Source organism: Drosophila mojavensis, unplaced genomic scaffold, assembly GCF_018153725.1.
Source record: "Drosophila mojavensis isolate 15081-1352.22 unplaced genomic scaffold, ASM1815372v1 contig_80, whole genome shotgun sequence".
In the NCBI taxonomy this organism is placed as follows: domain Eukaryota; kingdom Metazoa; phylum Arthropoda; class Insecta; order Diptera; family Drosophilidae; genus Drosophila; species Drosophila mojavensis.
Genome location: NW_025318906.1, coordinates 9837112 through 9852226, shown reverse-complemented (window position 1 = coordinate 9852226; position 15115 = coordinate 9837112). Strand labels below are relative to the sequence as shown.

Below are 15115 nucleotides of genomic sequence, written 5' to 3'. Positions count from 1 at the left end.
ACTCAAACAACTAAAGCTATGCAAAATGTTGACTAAAAGAGAAAAGAAAAAAACGAATCTTGGAAAAGTTTTTACAACTATCCACAAAGCTTCCAGCGCCTGTAGCTATGATTATCGGAGCAGGAGCTACTTCTACTCGCTGTGTACAAGTATTTGCACATTGTATTAAAATTGAGCTCGAGCTACAGGATATTTTTGCATGGTTAGCTTTTTCCTTTCGCTAACCACAAATTTCATTCTTCTATTGTTTTCTATTTTTCGCCTCAAGTCGAGTTTTCCATTCAACTTCTTTTATCTATATTTTTTGATTATACCTAAAAATGGCCTCCGTCTGCTTTTCGATTGTGTTTTTCCTTTCTTCTTCTTTTCTACTTCAAAAGGACTTCCCATATGTCTACCGAGTGGAGTCCCTGAGCAGCACATGGCAGTCATTTGGCTAAAGTTGAAGTGGTTTATCGATTAAATAGATTAGTTATTGTCCAATGTGTTAGCCTCACGGGAACTGGAACCAGTTTCAGTTCTAGTTCCAATTATTTAATGCAGTTTGCTGCACGAATTGGCAACAAATCGAATGCGTCCTTTGGGCGCCTGCGAAAATTGTAGTTTAAATATATATTATATATATGTATGTATGTATATATATAATATATATGGCAACTTGCCAGTAACTTGAGCTGCGTATAGATATGTTATATATCTACATAATTCATTTATATAGTATAATATATAATATATATATACTTATATTATTTTTGTCCTTTCTTGCTTGAGCAACTGCAGCAATTGCTAATCTATGTGTGTGCGTACGTATATATATGCATGTGTCTGTGTGTGCAATTTTGCATGTTTGCTATGGTCTTCTACACAGTTGCGAATAAAGTGTTCTGGCAAGTGTCCTGCCGCATCCTTGCTGCCTGCGCTTATCTAAACATTTGGCTAGTTTTTTTTTGTCTCGTTTATTTTCGAGAATGCGGAAATTCGCTGTAAGTCTTAGCCACAGTCACGTATCTAGCTACGTCGAGCGTACAACTTGAAGCACATCAGACACATACTCACGCACACACACACACACACACACACACATATCACAACACAACACATGGCACACGCACACACTCACTTACTCAAGGCAAACATAGTTCAAAGTGAGGCAACGGAACTTGTCACACACGGAAGCTGTGGCCACGCCCAGTCGCTGGGCGCATAAAATACACTAAAGTTGAGGAATTCAGAAATGGAAGCAGGAGCAAGGGAACAGAAGTTGAAGCAGAGCACAGGAGACGAAGAGAGAGAGAGAGAGAGAGGACAAACCAGGTGGATGGAGGGGATGAATTTGTGCAGGTCTTTGGCAGGCAGTGTCAACTACAATAGACAACAACAAGGGGGAGAGAGAGAGGTAGCGAGAGAGGGAGAGAGAGACTAGATGTAAAGTCAAAACAACTACAAAATACTCTATATGCTAGTTACTACCAAACTGTAATAGATTGTAGCAGTGCCTTAAAAACTGTGCAATGAAAAATATAAACAGGGAACTCAGTAATTTAGTATGAGCTGATATCAAAAGACTGTTAAGCAAAAACTAGGACTAAAATAGAAAATTACAATATTGAGGAGGTTACAAAATTTCAGTTTGATTATATTCAAATATGATTCAATCAATCAAGTATTGGATATACTTTTAGATTTATCATATTATTATATGTGAGACAACTTTGATACATTTTTATGATAAACAATTAAACTAATGAAAGTCTTTCTACAAAGAATTGTAGATTTTTTAGGGCAAAGGCAAATCGATTTTAGTTAGTCCATACACCCGTTTAGCTATGCCAAAACATGGCCGAGAGCACTTTGGTTGGCTCTAGCTGCATTTTGGCCAAAATACAATGCCGCGAAATAGCTAACAGCAGAGGCAGCGCTTCAGCCCTTCAGCTCTTCAGCTTTGTAGTTTTGCAGCTCTTCAGAGCTAACCAAAAGTCCCAAGCAAGCTCTACCTCTCTTCATCTCTCTATCTCTCTCTCACTCGCTCTATGAGCTAGTTGCAGCTGCTGCTTTTAGTGGCCCCTCAATAACAACTACAGGTGCCTCCTCTGTTAGTGCTGCTGTTGCTGTTGCATGCAACGAGCTTGAGTGTGTTGTACCTGTTCAACGTGCAACGTCTGTTGTTGCTGCTGCTACCGCTGCTGCTGCTGTTTTGCGGCTGCTTTTAATTGAATTTACAATTTTCGGGATTCCCAAAGGCCAAAATGCAAAATGGAGTTTGGGCGAAACACACACAGAAACAGAGGGAGACAGATAGAGTGGGAGTGAGAGAGCAGCAGAGAGTGAGACACACGCAGCGAGAGAGAGGGAGGAGATAGTAAAAGGGAGGCAATTTACAGAGGCTCAGTGGGCAAGCAAATGGAATTAGCCTGGCCAAATTTGATATCAGACATAAAAGCTATGCAATCACCATGCCCCTTGCCCCCTAGGGGTATGGGCTGATACAGGCTACGTGGGCGTGGACGTAGCTGTGGCTGCGCTGTCGCGTGCCAATTCGCATTTTTAGTCTAATTGACAAAACGTTGGCCGCAAACCAACTGCCCCAGCGAATGTGCCCCAAATGCAGCAGCAGTTCATGCCACATGTTGTTGCCAGTTGTTGTTGTTGTTGTTGTGATTGGATTTTGTAATTGTGGTGTCAACGTGCGGAAACCCAAGCGACACACAGACAGACAGACAGAAAGGCAGATGAAACAGGCGAGCCAGACAGACTTTGATTATGCCCGAGTGTATTTTGTTTCCGTGCCCGAGGGATTTGTTTGCCATTCGTTTCATTAGCTATGCAAGTGTTTTTCTTCTTCTTCTCTCGTTTGTCTTTTTATAGTGCAAGCCATTTGAATGGAGAGATTCTAGATGTGGTTGCCACTGTCGGCATCATTAAATTAGCTAATTGAATTGTTTTCCATAAACAATGTAGATAAATCAATTAATGTTCACATTGCGATTAGAGCGTAGTTTACATTGATTTGCGTGACATTGAGCAGCCGACGAATGTTATTTAACAGCGCTGAATTATGTTGATGGCGAATGTGGTTAACTATTAACATTATGTTATAGTATAGTATTAAATTAATAGAATACGAGAATTTTATATATATGATATATATTTACAAGTTGTTGGTTTTACTGTTAATAACATTATGTTAAAATTTAATTCTAAATATATATAAATTTTATCATTTAACATAACTTAATTTAACGGTGCTCAACTTAACGAATATAAATAAATAAAAAATAAACTTAGTTTAATTGCTGCAGCTTAACATTCAGTGACGCGCACTGTTAAATAACATTATGTTAGGCATATGCAACATATTATTAGCATAAATGAAATCAATTGCAATTGAAATGTCAAATTCAAAGTGTGCCCAAGCAAAAACCTTGGCAAATTGAAATCTCCCTTTAGCCGGAATCTGAATGAATCCACTTGAAACGGCTTAGAGCCAAAAGAAAAGTTCAAAATTCACTTTCGCCCCGACACTCTGGAATGCTTGACTAGCCTCAGCAGGAGGCTGTTGTTGTGCTGAATTAAAATTGATTGCAATCGGCGGCAAGTGCTTTACGGCACCCCCAAGGATTGCCAAAATGCTTTACAGCCGACATAATCATTGCGAAATGTATTTATTTAACGCTCAGAGTCGAAAGTCGACTTTAAGAAAAAAAAAAACAAAGAAAAAAAAAAGAAGCACACGGCGGCCTGCCATAAACTCTGGCAGCCAAATGGTTCGGCATATTTAATGCAACCACCCACAGTCCCAGTCGTAGCCCCCGTCCCAGGCCCAGCTCCAACTGCTTCCCAAATTTCTCCCTAAGGGTGCGCGGTCAACGTTGCGTATGAGCGATTTTTTTTATTCTGGTTTTCCTTCATTTAACGCTCGAATTTGTTTGTTTTTTTTTTCTGCTCCTACTTTTTCGGGTTCGCTCCCTTTTTTTACGAGTGTGTAATATATTTAGGGACTTGCTTGATTATATGCCAAATGAGCGAATGAATTTAAGCGTCGCAATGCTTAAGAGCCAGAAAAACTAGGCAGGAAAAGCGTGGCGCCGCCGAAAGCCAAACAAATCACAGAAGAAGAGAAAAAACACAATATATAATAATAAAAATAATAAAAAACAAAAGCAGAATAGAGAAATAATAAATTATTGTTTTATTTATTTCAAATATCTCATCTACCTGTTTAGAGCAGCTGTGGGCGTGGCATGTGGCCGCCTGCTGCTAGTTAATGAACTTCTCGGTCAATATCCAGGCCAACTGATAACAACAACAAGAACAACAACAAAAAAGTGGGAAGTTAATTTAGCCGGCGCTGCTCAACCGTTCTATATATTTGGTCGATAATTTGTATTAACACAAACACACACATACACTCACACACAGTGAGACACACGTATAAATACATATAAATTTATGCACTTGTTGTATTCTATTTTCTTTGATTTATTTTTAGCAAATTTCTTACACTCGAATAATTTCGCGAAAAAATTGAGCGAAATGAAAAACGAAAGTAAAATTTAAAGCAAAATTTGTAAATTTATTGCCACGCACACATATACATATGTATACACTCACTTTACTTTATATTAACTGTGATTTTTTTTTATTTTTTTTATTTAAGGTAATTTTTCTCCGAATATTTTTGAATTCTTCGTGCCGTTTGGCGCGCAAATCTGTGTGTTTCTTTGATATGCCGTTAGTTTCCGATTTGCGTTCCGTTTTGCGCGTTCGCATCCGTTTCGTTCAAGCGCCGTCGTATGTTTGAGCCTTGCGATTCGCTGCTGCCCATTGGCCTGCTCTGCTCTGCTCTGCTCTGTGCTTTGCAACATGTTCGCCTCGAACCGTTTGGTTTGATGACGACACCAATACTACTGAAAAAAAAAAATAGCTTTCTATGCATTTGCCGCTTCAGCACGTCATCGTTAAAAGCTAAAGCTTTTTTTTTGTTTTGTTTTGTTTTATGCGCTATGTTTGTCTTTGCGCTTTGCCATTGTTGTTTTTCTCTGTCTGTTTACTTTGCTGCCGCTGCCGCTGCCGATGGCACTGCTCGGCGCTTACTTGCGCATGTTGTTGTTGCTGTTGCTGTTGGGTTATTGCTTTGCTCGAGCTGGCGTTGACGCTGGCTTTGGCGTTAGCAGCGCTGCAGCTAACAGCGTCTATTGTCAAAGCTTTGTTGCGCTGGCGCTGGCGCTAGCGTTGACGTTGACGCTGCCGCTGCTAGCTAAACTTTTATTGCTGCTGCTGCTTTTGCAGTCACATGCACTGCTGTTGGTGTATAGCTTTTTTTTTAGCGCTGACGCTGACGTTGTTGCTGCTTTTACTGTTGCTTTTTCTGTTATTGTAGTTGCAATTCATAGAGTTTATATAGCTGCTGACGTCGCTGTTTTTTATATTGCTACTGCAGCTGTGGCCACTGTGACTGCTGCTGCTGCTGCTACTGTTACTGTTTATGCTGTTATCGTCATCTCTGTTGTTGTTGTTGTAGTTGTTGCTGCCTTTGTCTGTCGTGCAGCTGCTGCTACATTTGTCTTTTTGCGGTCGCTGCGAGCATTTTTACCGTTTTATGTGCAGCTTTGTTTCTATTTCCTTTTTGTTGGCCTGTTTATGAGTCAAAAAATAAAAACGAAACGAAATACAGCAAATGCTGACAATCATTTATTATGTATTTATTTATATATTTGTGTTCGCATTCCTTTTACATTTTATTAGCTGCTGCCTGCGGCTCTGCAGCTGCCAGTTTCGCTGCTCTGGCGCTGGGATTAACCGTTGCTCATATCGTTTCATTCGCTTTGATAGGCCTGACATGTTTGTGTGTGTGCGTGCGTGTGCGTGCATGGATGTGTGTGTATGTGTGTGTATGTGTGTGTGTTATATTTAGATTTAGGGTAGAATAGTGTTAGCATTTGCTCTTTGGACCGGTGAATGTGCAGTTAGTTTTAGCGGATTACTCATACGCCGTGTTGGACTCCAATTCATGGTATAATATATATACATATATGATTATAAATAACAATGTAAAACAAGTTTATCATATAATCATATATGAAAAAATATAAAGATTAAGAACTTAATCCTATATTATATAGAGTTTGTTATCATAAAAATATAATAAAAATTTTTTAATAGAAAAAATATGCAAAATATAATTTATACAAAAATAAAGTACTAAATATAATTTTGTAAAAAAAATTTTTGTATCTTATTTTTAATATTTTTTATTTAAAATTTAATATATAATATCATTTATTTTGTATTTTTACCATATATTTTATTTATGTATATTACAGATTATATTTTAAATACTATTTTATATATAGATTTTTCTGCATTAATTAATTCCCAAGCATTTAGTATACTTCTTCCCTTCTTCTTCTCGTTGTCTGCTCTTTTATTTATAGCGCTTGAGTCAAACTTTTAATGGCTGCCAACAAATTGTAGTTTAAATAGAAGGAAAACCCAAAAAAGTATAAAAACTAAGCAAAAATTCATTTGGCAAATGCAGCGGACGTCTGTTAGAGCCCAATGTCAGCTTTGATTAATCGCTGCAAAAAGGTTTTTTTCCTTTTCGTTTTGCGTTACGTATACGCCACGTTGGGCATAGTGTTGTGTGTGTGTGTGTGTGTGGCTTTTGCGAGCATGCAGCAATATGTCAAATTGTATTATGATTGAGCGTGCCACAGCTTGTGGCATGTAAACAAACCAAAGCCAAGTCAGGACAGGGCCAAACAAAGCTCTTGACTGTAAGTCAAATGCTGTCAGAAGGTTCGTTCTAACCAAGGAACCTGAACAGGTGTGAGCATGTCTTATCAATAGTGTGTGTGTGTGTGTGTGTGTGTGTGTGGCGCATAATCATAGGCCATGATTTATTTATAGGGCACAGGTAGGTGAACCTTTATGGCCCGCTTTTATAGCCATTTCTTGCTGTTCGTCTTCGTCTTCGCCTTCTTCTTCGTCTCCTTGGGTGGAAAGTTGGCTGGAAAAGCTGTCAATTGATTTCGTTGACCCACATGATGACAGAAGCCAAGATAGTCCACCTCGCCTTGTTATGTCTGAGTGGAGCGCATCAGCACAGGTACAAAGTTTCCACAGGTGTTGAGCGCCGTCGTAAGCTGTTTAATTGTTGCCACTTCACTTGGCCCGCTGGAATCAGTTTTCAGCTCGAGAAATAAAGCTTTAATTAAATTTATGCAAATTTTCTTTTATTTTGATAAACTTTTTAATTAAGCTCGAGTGCAGACAAACAAGTTGGCCGGAATATTCCCAAAATTGAGGCTTAATCTATGCTAATTTAATGCGCACCTGTTGGCATTACGCCGAATTCGCCGAACTTCCAGAGAGCGCAACAGAAACTCTCTAATTGAAAGCCAACTTGAGGAAGAAGAACTTTAATGAGAAATGTTTTCACCTGAGGTGTGGAAAGGTGACGAGAAAGGGGAAGGGGAAGGGGTGTGGGGTGAAAAACGAAAATGTGGCCAAGACGCGCAAGCAACTGTTTTTCACTTTTCACGTGGCGGTTACCTTTGTCGTAGCTCCTCCTTCTCTCTCTGTCTCTCTCTATCTCTCTTTCCCCATCTGTCTGTCTTCCCCTCTCGCCCGCACTCTCCCCGTCTCTGTTCAACCACAGCATCTAATTGCAGCCGCAGGACTGACTGCGGGCATCACGAGAGCGCAAATATAATGACGAAAATTAGAGGGAAAATCGAGGAAATTATGCATTAGACAGGAAAATATTTGCGAAGCAGACGCCAGGTGACATCATGAATAAAACAAAACGATTTCAGCCAGCCACAGAGAGAGCCCGTCTCTTTAGTGGAGGCGCACATATGCGGCCAATATCAAAGAAACGTATTCTCTTTTAAGGATATTTATGAATTACAGCTGAACTTAATTCCAATCCATATCTGACTACACAATGCAGCTTTAAGGCTTTTAAAATAATAAAAAGAGCAAATTTAAAAATTTAAGTTTAAAAATTTAAAAAAATACACAATTTACAAATCGAAGCTTAAGCACAGAGACTTTTCGTAGAATTTTTAAATTACTAAAATTAGATACCTTAAAAACAAAAACAAAAAAACAAAACAAAAAAAAAATTAATAATTTTTAGCCTTTTTAAATATGTTATTACCCATTTAATATTTTATTGCTGGTAAAAAAAAAACAAAACTTAAAAAAAAAAAAAACATAATATTCGTCATAGACATCCAAGGGCCAACATTTAACTTTAAAGCTAAGTAGATTACCAGCTTTTCAAACGCATTAGAACTGTAAAACAGATCACGTAATTGAATTGAATAAACAATCCAGCCTGGCTAATGCTACGGCTAATACTGCTACGTAAAAGTCTTATATCTCTGTTATTAATATAAATGAAGTCAAACGAAGTCAAGCACACATGAAAGCTTTCAGCTTAAAGCTCTGAATAGTTAGTTGTTTTTATTGCATTTACATTTACATTTTCATTTATTTCGCTAAATCTTTGCCATTTTGGGCCGCACACACACACACACACACACAGACATCAACAGGTTGTCTCACACTCCCACTCTCACTATCTCTCCCCCTCTCTCACTCTCTCTCTCTCTCTCTTTCTCTGCGTGATTTGAGTCTGGCTAGCTTTGACTGCCTTCCACTCTTCCAATTTTCTGTTGCTGTTTGAGTCTGCTTAGCTCACTGTCTCTCTCTCTCATTCTCTCTCTCTCTCTCTCTCTCTCTCTCTGTCTCTATCTATCTAAAACGCCTTGGCGCTGATTGAATAAAAATTTCATTAAACGAACATTTGTTATAGCCAACAGCTGTGTGGCTCTTTGAGAGTGGCAGCCCGAGCAGCGGCCAAGTCACGGCAGGCACTCGACTCGAGTCCCGGCAATTGCTTTCGATCCCAGCCTGGAGGCAGCAGCAGCAGCAGCAGCAGCAGCAGCAGCGGCAGCGTCGGCATCTGTCTGTGATCCTAGTCGAGCGGCATCTCTGCTGGCGTTTATTTTAATTGCCGGCATTAGGCGCCTGCAGATGGACCATAAAAACGTGAGCAGAGGCAGCAGGAGGCGGGCAGTGGGGGAGGCACTATGAGAGCGGGATTTTACTAGATATACTATGTGCTATATACATACATTATATATACATATACACATATATAAAATATACTTTATATACATACATAAATGGCATTGTTTTATGCCGCGCGTCGGCTTCCATTTCCGTTTGCCTTTAGCCAGGATTTGCAGTTGATAGAGACAGAGACAAGAGAGAGAGAGAGAGAGAGTGAGACAGCGACAGGAAAGCGTAACTGTTAAGGGCCCAGAAGAGCTGCGTGGGGGCGTGGCAATTGCCTTTGCGGTTGTTAAATCGTTTTTATGACGTATTCACAGCAGCGAAAAAAAAGTTGATAGATGACGTATGTGTGCGTGTGTGCGTGAATAATTTGACAGATTTATGCACCTTTCAGCGGCAACTCATTGGCGTTGCCAGTTGAAAAGCCACTGATTTTGGCTTGCGGTTTTTAGTGCTTAGCCTTTTAACGACATGCGCCAGAGTATGCTAAGCAGGGCAGAGTATTAAAATGCATAATTGGAGTTTTATAGCACTGCCAATATTAATGGGGGGGAAAGTCGTAAACCGTTTAAAATGCAACGTATATAAACGGTAAGCATGCCAAACTGTGGGCAGTGCTGCTGCAACTGCAAATGTAACACAATTGATCTAAAACTGTAAATGGTTGGCAACTTTGCTAAGTGGCGAGCGCCATCTATTGACTTTCATTGTTGGTTTTTGATTATGATATTTGGTAAGCGACAACACGACAAAGCGCCAGCTGGCGCGCTGTTGTTGCTAAAACTAACTGTATTGAGAGGGATCTGTAAAATGAACTGTAGAAAATGGCTTGAAGCTTCGCTAAGTGGGAGTAGTCGCCATCTAGAGGCATTAGAAGGCAGTTGGTGGAAGTGTCAGTTGAATTTTTAAAATTTTTAAGGACAATAAATGAAGTACTAATTTAGTTTTGCTTTACTCCTAAATTATTGTATTTTGTCTAAAGGTTACTTTATATAATTACACAGTTAAGAAATGGACGAAAACATTTTGTATAAACATAAATTCAAGCTTACAAATATGTGATATTTGTACAATTAATGTAAAATATTATATATACACATTAATTACTACCTAAACCTATATAAACCAAGCGTTCATATGTTCTCTACAGTTTCTATGTTAAACATCAGAGCATGCAAACACTGTTGGCATAACTACAGTTGTGTACTGAACGTACACAAATAACCATCGCCCACACACACAGAGAAACTCACACTCACACCAGCCAGAGAGCACTCAGCTAATTTCCAGGCACTCGAAGCGACGGCAAGATAACGACAGGTAAACAAGCGCACGAGCAACGAGGGGCAACTGCGTATAGAGAGGGAATGAGAGAGAGAGACTAGGCCCGCTCGTGAGAGCGGTGCTCGTGGCTTACGCTCTCTTGCAAGCAGTGCGACGCGCGTCACAGGTAAAATTCAAAAGTTGCCTCGCTGTAACGAACTTTTGGCGATCGTCGCTCGCTGCATGAGCTGAGCAAGTGCAAGCGAGACGCATTGTCTAACAGCGAAAGAGGCGACACGACGATGACCGACCGCAAAGCCGAAGCTGGAGTTGAAAGAGAGTGTGGGAGATGGAGAGCGGGAGAGCGAGAGAGTGTGGCCATAAAGCCATCAAGCCAATGCTGAATGGAATTGATATTGAGTCGAGGCGAGCGTCAGTTGTTCAGCGTATTTACCTGTTTGCGGACGTGTTTTTCCCAGCGTAGAACAAACTGTCGCAATTATCCATTTCTGTCTCGCTCTCACTTGCTATTGTATATGTGTGAGAGACAGCGCGCGCGCGTGCATGTGTGTGTTTAGTGTGAGTGTGAGTGTATAAATATTCAATTAATTATAAAAGCAAAAAGTGAGCAAAAGAATGCAAATAGCTGCGTGATAAAGCATAAGTGAAGAAGTGCAACGAAAATAATAAACGCAACAAAAACAACAACAGTCGCCGCGGCAGCAGTAACAGCGGCAGCAGCAGCAGCAACGGAGCCCACAAGCGCAGCGCAGCGCAAGGTGCAGACAAGGTAAGCAAAAGTTGAGCGCGTCGCACTTGATAGCAACACCAACACACTCACCAACACACACGCATGCACACAAATACAAAAATTCGACAGCGAAAATATTTAATGAGCGTGGCCCGTCGCTGCCTACCTATTTGTATCTGTGTGTGTTTGTGTGTGTGTGAAAGAAATGCCTGGCAGCAACTACAATGAAATTGCACTTGAAAAAATGAAAGAAGCAGAAAAAATTCAAGCATCAAAGTAGGTAGAAGCAGCAGCAGCAGCAGCAATAGGCAGACCGACAGACCAGGCAGAAGGCAGGCAAGCATAGAAGAAAAAAAAAATCAGTTTACAAAACGGTATAAACGTGATTCTCTTTCCGCACGCCATCGCCATAATTTGCCCATCTCTCTCGCTCTCCCGTTCGCTCCCCCTTCCATAAGCTCACATTGTCTGTGTGAATTTTTGTAGCGATTGCTGCAGTGGGCAGCATCTACAACAACAACAACAAGTCGATGCGCATGTCGCCAATTGGCGCTGCAACTGTACAACAAAATATATATACATACATACATATATCTTTAAATACATACATACATATATTTTTGGGCTGCTTCAGCTAATACAACTCTACACAGCCTCCAAGAGTGGAAGCCAAGCCCCAATAGCGCAAGAAATGAAGCGTGGCGCAGTCGCTGCGATCAGCCACACAACGGCAACAACAACAAGAAAAACGCAAATCTGGCGCAATTGAGCGCGAATGCCAAACCAGAAAAACAAGCAACAACAACAACAGAAACAGCGACAATTCTCTGCCAACGTCGCTGCTGCTGCATAGATTGCCGGCCAGTGGCTTCATGTTACAGCAACAGCAACTAAGGCTCCGCTTTCGTCGACTACGTCAGCGTCAGCGTCAACGTCAACGTCGGCATCGACTTTGGCTTCAGCGTCTTTTCACTGAATGAGCCACATTCCGGTTTGGCTTCCACAATCCACAAAAGCATCCCCAAAACCCACACAAACAAATACAAATACAAACACAAACATTGATACAAACGCAAACACACACATACGCAACGCACGCACGCAGCTTCAGCGGGCGACTGCGACGCAGCAGCGCTCAAAAACATGTTCCAAGCCACGCTTTGAGCAGCAAACAGCGCCAACAACAACAGCAATAACAACAGAAAACAGAGCTTTAAAAAGCTACAGGGCCAGTTTTTTGTTTTTCTTCTTATGTCGTGCGGCTGCTGCGGCTGCGGCTGCGCCTGTGACGACGACGACGATGCGGACGTTGCGCCAACGCTACATTCCAATTAGAGCGTCGACGTTGACGGCGCTGTTGACGTTGCCCTGGCAACAGGAATGTCAAGCCCAAAACACACACACACACACACAGAGCAGCACATCAACAGCTCGTTTTTCTTTTTATGTTCACTTTGGCGTTGTTGTTTTTAGAAATTCCAGCGCATGGGCCGCGCAGTCGGCGTCACAACGAAAACGAAAAGTGCGAAAAGTGAAGCGTTGTCCAAACTTTAAGCACAACTTGATTGGAAGTCAGTGTCAGTGTGTGTGTGTGTGTGTGTGGTGGGCTATCCTGCTTGCACCCCTCTCTATCGCTATGCTGCGGTGCATATTTTTATCGTTTCGTTCAAATTCATTTCGAACAAAAAAAACAAAATACAAAATTGATGAACCTGCACGTTTTTAGCTGTTGTTTTTTTCGCTGCATGTAATGTGAGGTCAGTAACACTGTTGTTGCCCAAACATTCATCACGCTCCGTTTGAGTTGGGCTGTTTTGGCTGAAGCAGCCGCTGCAGCCGTGAGAATCAGTTAAGGTTTATGACGTCACAGCTTTTGACTTACGGTTTAATGAACTTCCACTCTTTTTTTTCGACTGCTGAAGTTTATAGCAGAGTCAAAAAGAGGGAGCGGGAGACGGAGACAGAGCGAGAGACATTGGCATATCCGGTGTATTTTGCTTGTCCCATCTCTCATTAACATTTCTTTTGATTCATTTTTAACAGTTGATCTACATGCGAAATTTTCTCTTCTTCTTTCATGTGAAATTTGAATTTCAAGCTTGTTTTTACATTGTACAGTCAATAGAAATTTTATAAAGCAATATATATTCATTTATGTATATCTATAAGTGTAACGGACTGAATTCTACCGTAAAAGTTAGAGCTTAAAGAAATATATTTTTTGACAAGTTTTTTCACTCAGACTTTGACAGCTTAATTAAACCTAATTACTGGAATTTCCCACAAACTTTTGATGGTTCAAGTTTTGTTTTTAGGGTTTTGTCTTATTTTTCCGTAGACTCAATTGGAAATTCGTTTACAAAAATCAAGGTGAAAGACAAAAACAAAAATTTTAATATAAAACCACATGCTGTGAATTCTAATGAGAACTAACGGTAAACAAAGTTTGCTGCTTTGTTTTTTTGTAGCTTGCTCGAACGAAACTGAAATTTTCGCTGGGAAAACTAAAAGTCAACCGCAAATCAAGGCGTGGCACGTACGCAGCGCCCACAATTTGAATTTTGAAAGTTGTTGGCCAAAAAATAAAATGGCAAAAGTAGAAGAAATAAAATACCAGACTGTTGACAATCCTTTTTAATTTGTTTTTTGTTTTTGTTTTTTTTACCTTGAATTCAAGGAGAGAGAGGGGGGATATGCTCTGCGTGTGTTTGCTGTTTGAGGTAGCTGCCTTCCGTTCGTCTGTGCTGGCGTCCGTTCAAACGAAGCGTGCGAGATTTTATTTAACGCCCGAAAGGAATTCGACGCTTGCTTTTCGGGCGAGTTTATATTGTATGAAGTGAGGAGATGGAAAAATGGAAAGAAATAAAACACATGCCACAACTAGTTGCACGCAGCGGGAAATACGAACTTTGAGCTCGTGTTGAGGCCATGTGGCGTTCCCCAATTGGGCGCCCCCCTTTCCTGCAACCAATACCCCAAATCCCGAGAGTTACAATTGTCCGTGTGCCAACAGTAAAAAAATAAGTTTTATTATATCCTGTACGCACGGAATGTGTGCAAAGTGAGGTAGATCTATCTAAATTGTATCTGTATCTGTATATGTATCTGTATCTGTATCTGTATCTGTATCTGTATCTGTATCTGTATCTGTATCTGTATCTGTATCTGTATCTGTATCTGTATCTGTATCTGTATCTGTATCTGTATCTGTATCTGTATCTGTATCTGTATCTGTATCTGTATCTGTATCTGTATCTGTATCTGTATCTGTATCTGTATCTGTATCTGTATCTGTATCTGTATCTGTATCTGTATCTGTATCTGTATCTGTATCTGTATCTGTATCTGTATCTGTATCTGTATCTGTATCTGTATCTGTATCTGTGTCTGTATCTGTATCTGTATCTATATCTGTATCTGTATCTATATCTGTATCTGTATCTACCTCTATCTTCAACTCTATACAGCCTTTCCGCTTGTTGAAATCCCTTTACAGGGTATCTCCCTGTCTTCCCCTCCACCCCCCCGAGCACTTGAAAGTTCCCCTTTGTTTTTGGTCTATTTATTTTGCTTATTTGGTGAGCGAGTTGCCAACTTTTTCCATATGTGCCATTTGCACAGGATGTGAGCAGGAGCAGGGGCAGAGGCTGGGGAGGTAACAGAAGTCACCAGAGGCGGGTGGTGGAGTGGGCGTGCCTATAGGTTAGTTAGGGGCTGCCCTCTACTTACATGTGTAAGTACAATCATTATGCGAGGCGGCCTTCCATATAAATATTATATGCGGTTGCCAAAAGCAGGATGCGCGCCTCCTTCTACTGCCACGCCCACGCCCACAAACACACAATGCCAGAGTGGGTGCTGCTGTGTGTGAAAGGGAGACAGAGAAAGGGAGAGCGCAACCGTTTGGTTTTTATGTCTTTTGTAAAATTTTATTTAATTTTTGAATCTTTCATGAAAAGTTTAATATTTGTTTTTCATGCTAGCGATTTGCATAATTCAAATAATACTTACATA

The 15115-nt window shown here is 40.5% G+C and overlaps 2 protein-coding genes across 3 annotated transcripts in view; one reads left to right on the top strand and one right to left on the bottom strand.

Annotated features, from left to right (window-relative positions):
• Positions 1-4593, bottom strand: part of LOC6579312 (GTP-binding protein RAD) — a 37659-nt gene extending 33066 nt beyond the window's left edge. The window contains exon 1 of one of the 2 annotated variants that reach the window (XM_002005172.4): positions 4216-4593. The gene's annotated coding sequence lies outside the window, so the exon portion shown is untranslated. The remainder of the gene's footprint in view (positions 1-4215) is intronic. The other variant, XM_015163586.3, reaches the window with a different exon arrangement.
• A 6504-nt stretch (positions 4594-11097) lies between these two features.
• LOC6579309 (apoptosis-stimulating of p53 protein 2) overlaps positions 11098-15115 on the top strand; it is a 43904-nt gene continuing 39886 nt past the window's right edge. The window contains exon 1 of the mRNA XM_032729608.2: positions 11098-11140. The gene's annotated coding sequence lies outside the window, so the exon portion shown is untranslated. The remainder of the gene's footprint in view (positions 11141-15115) is intronic.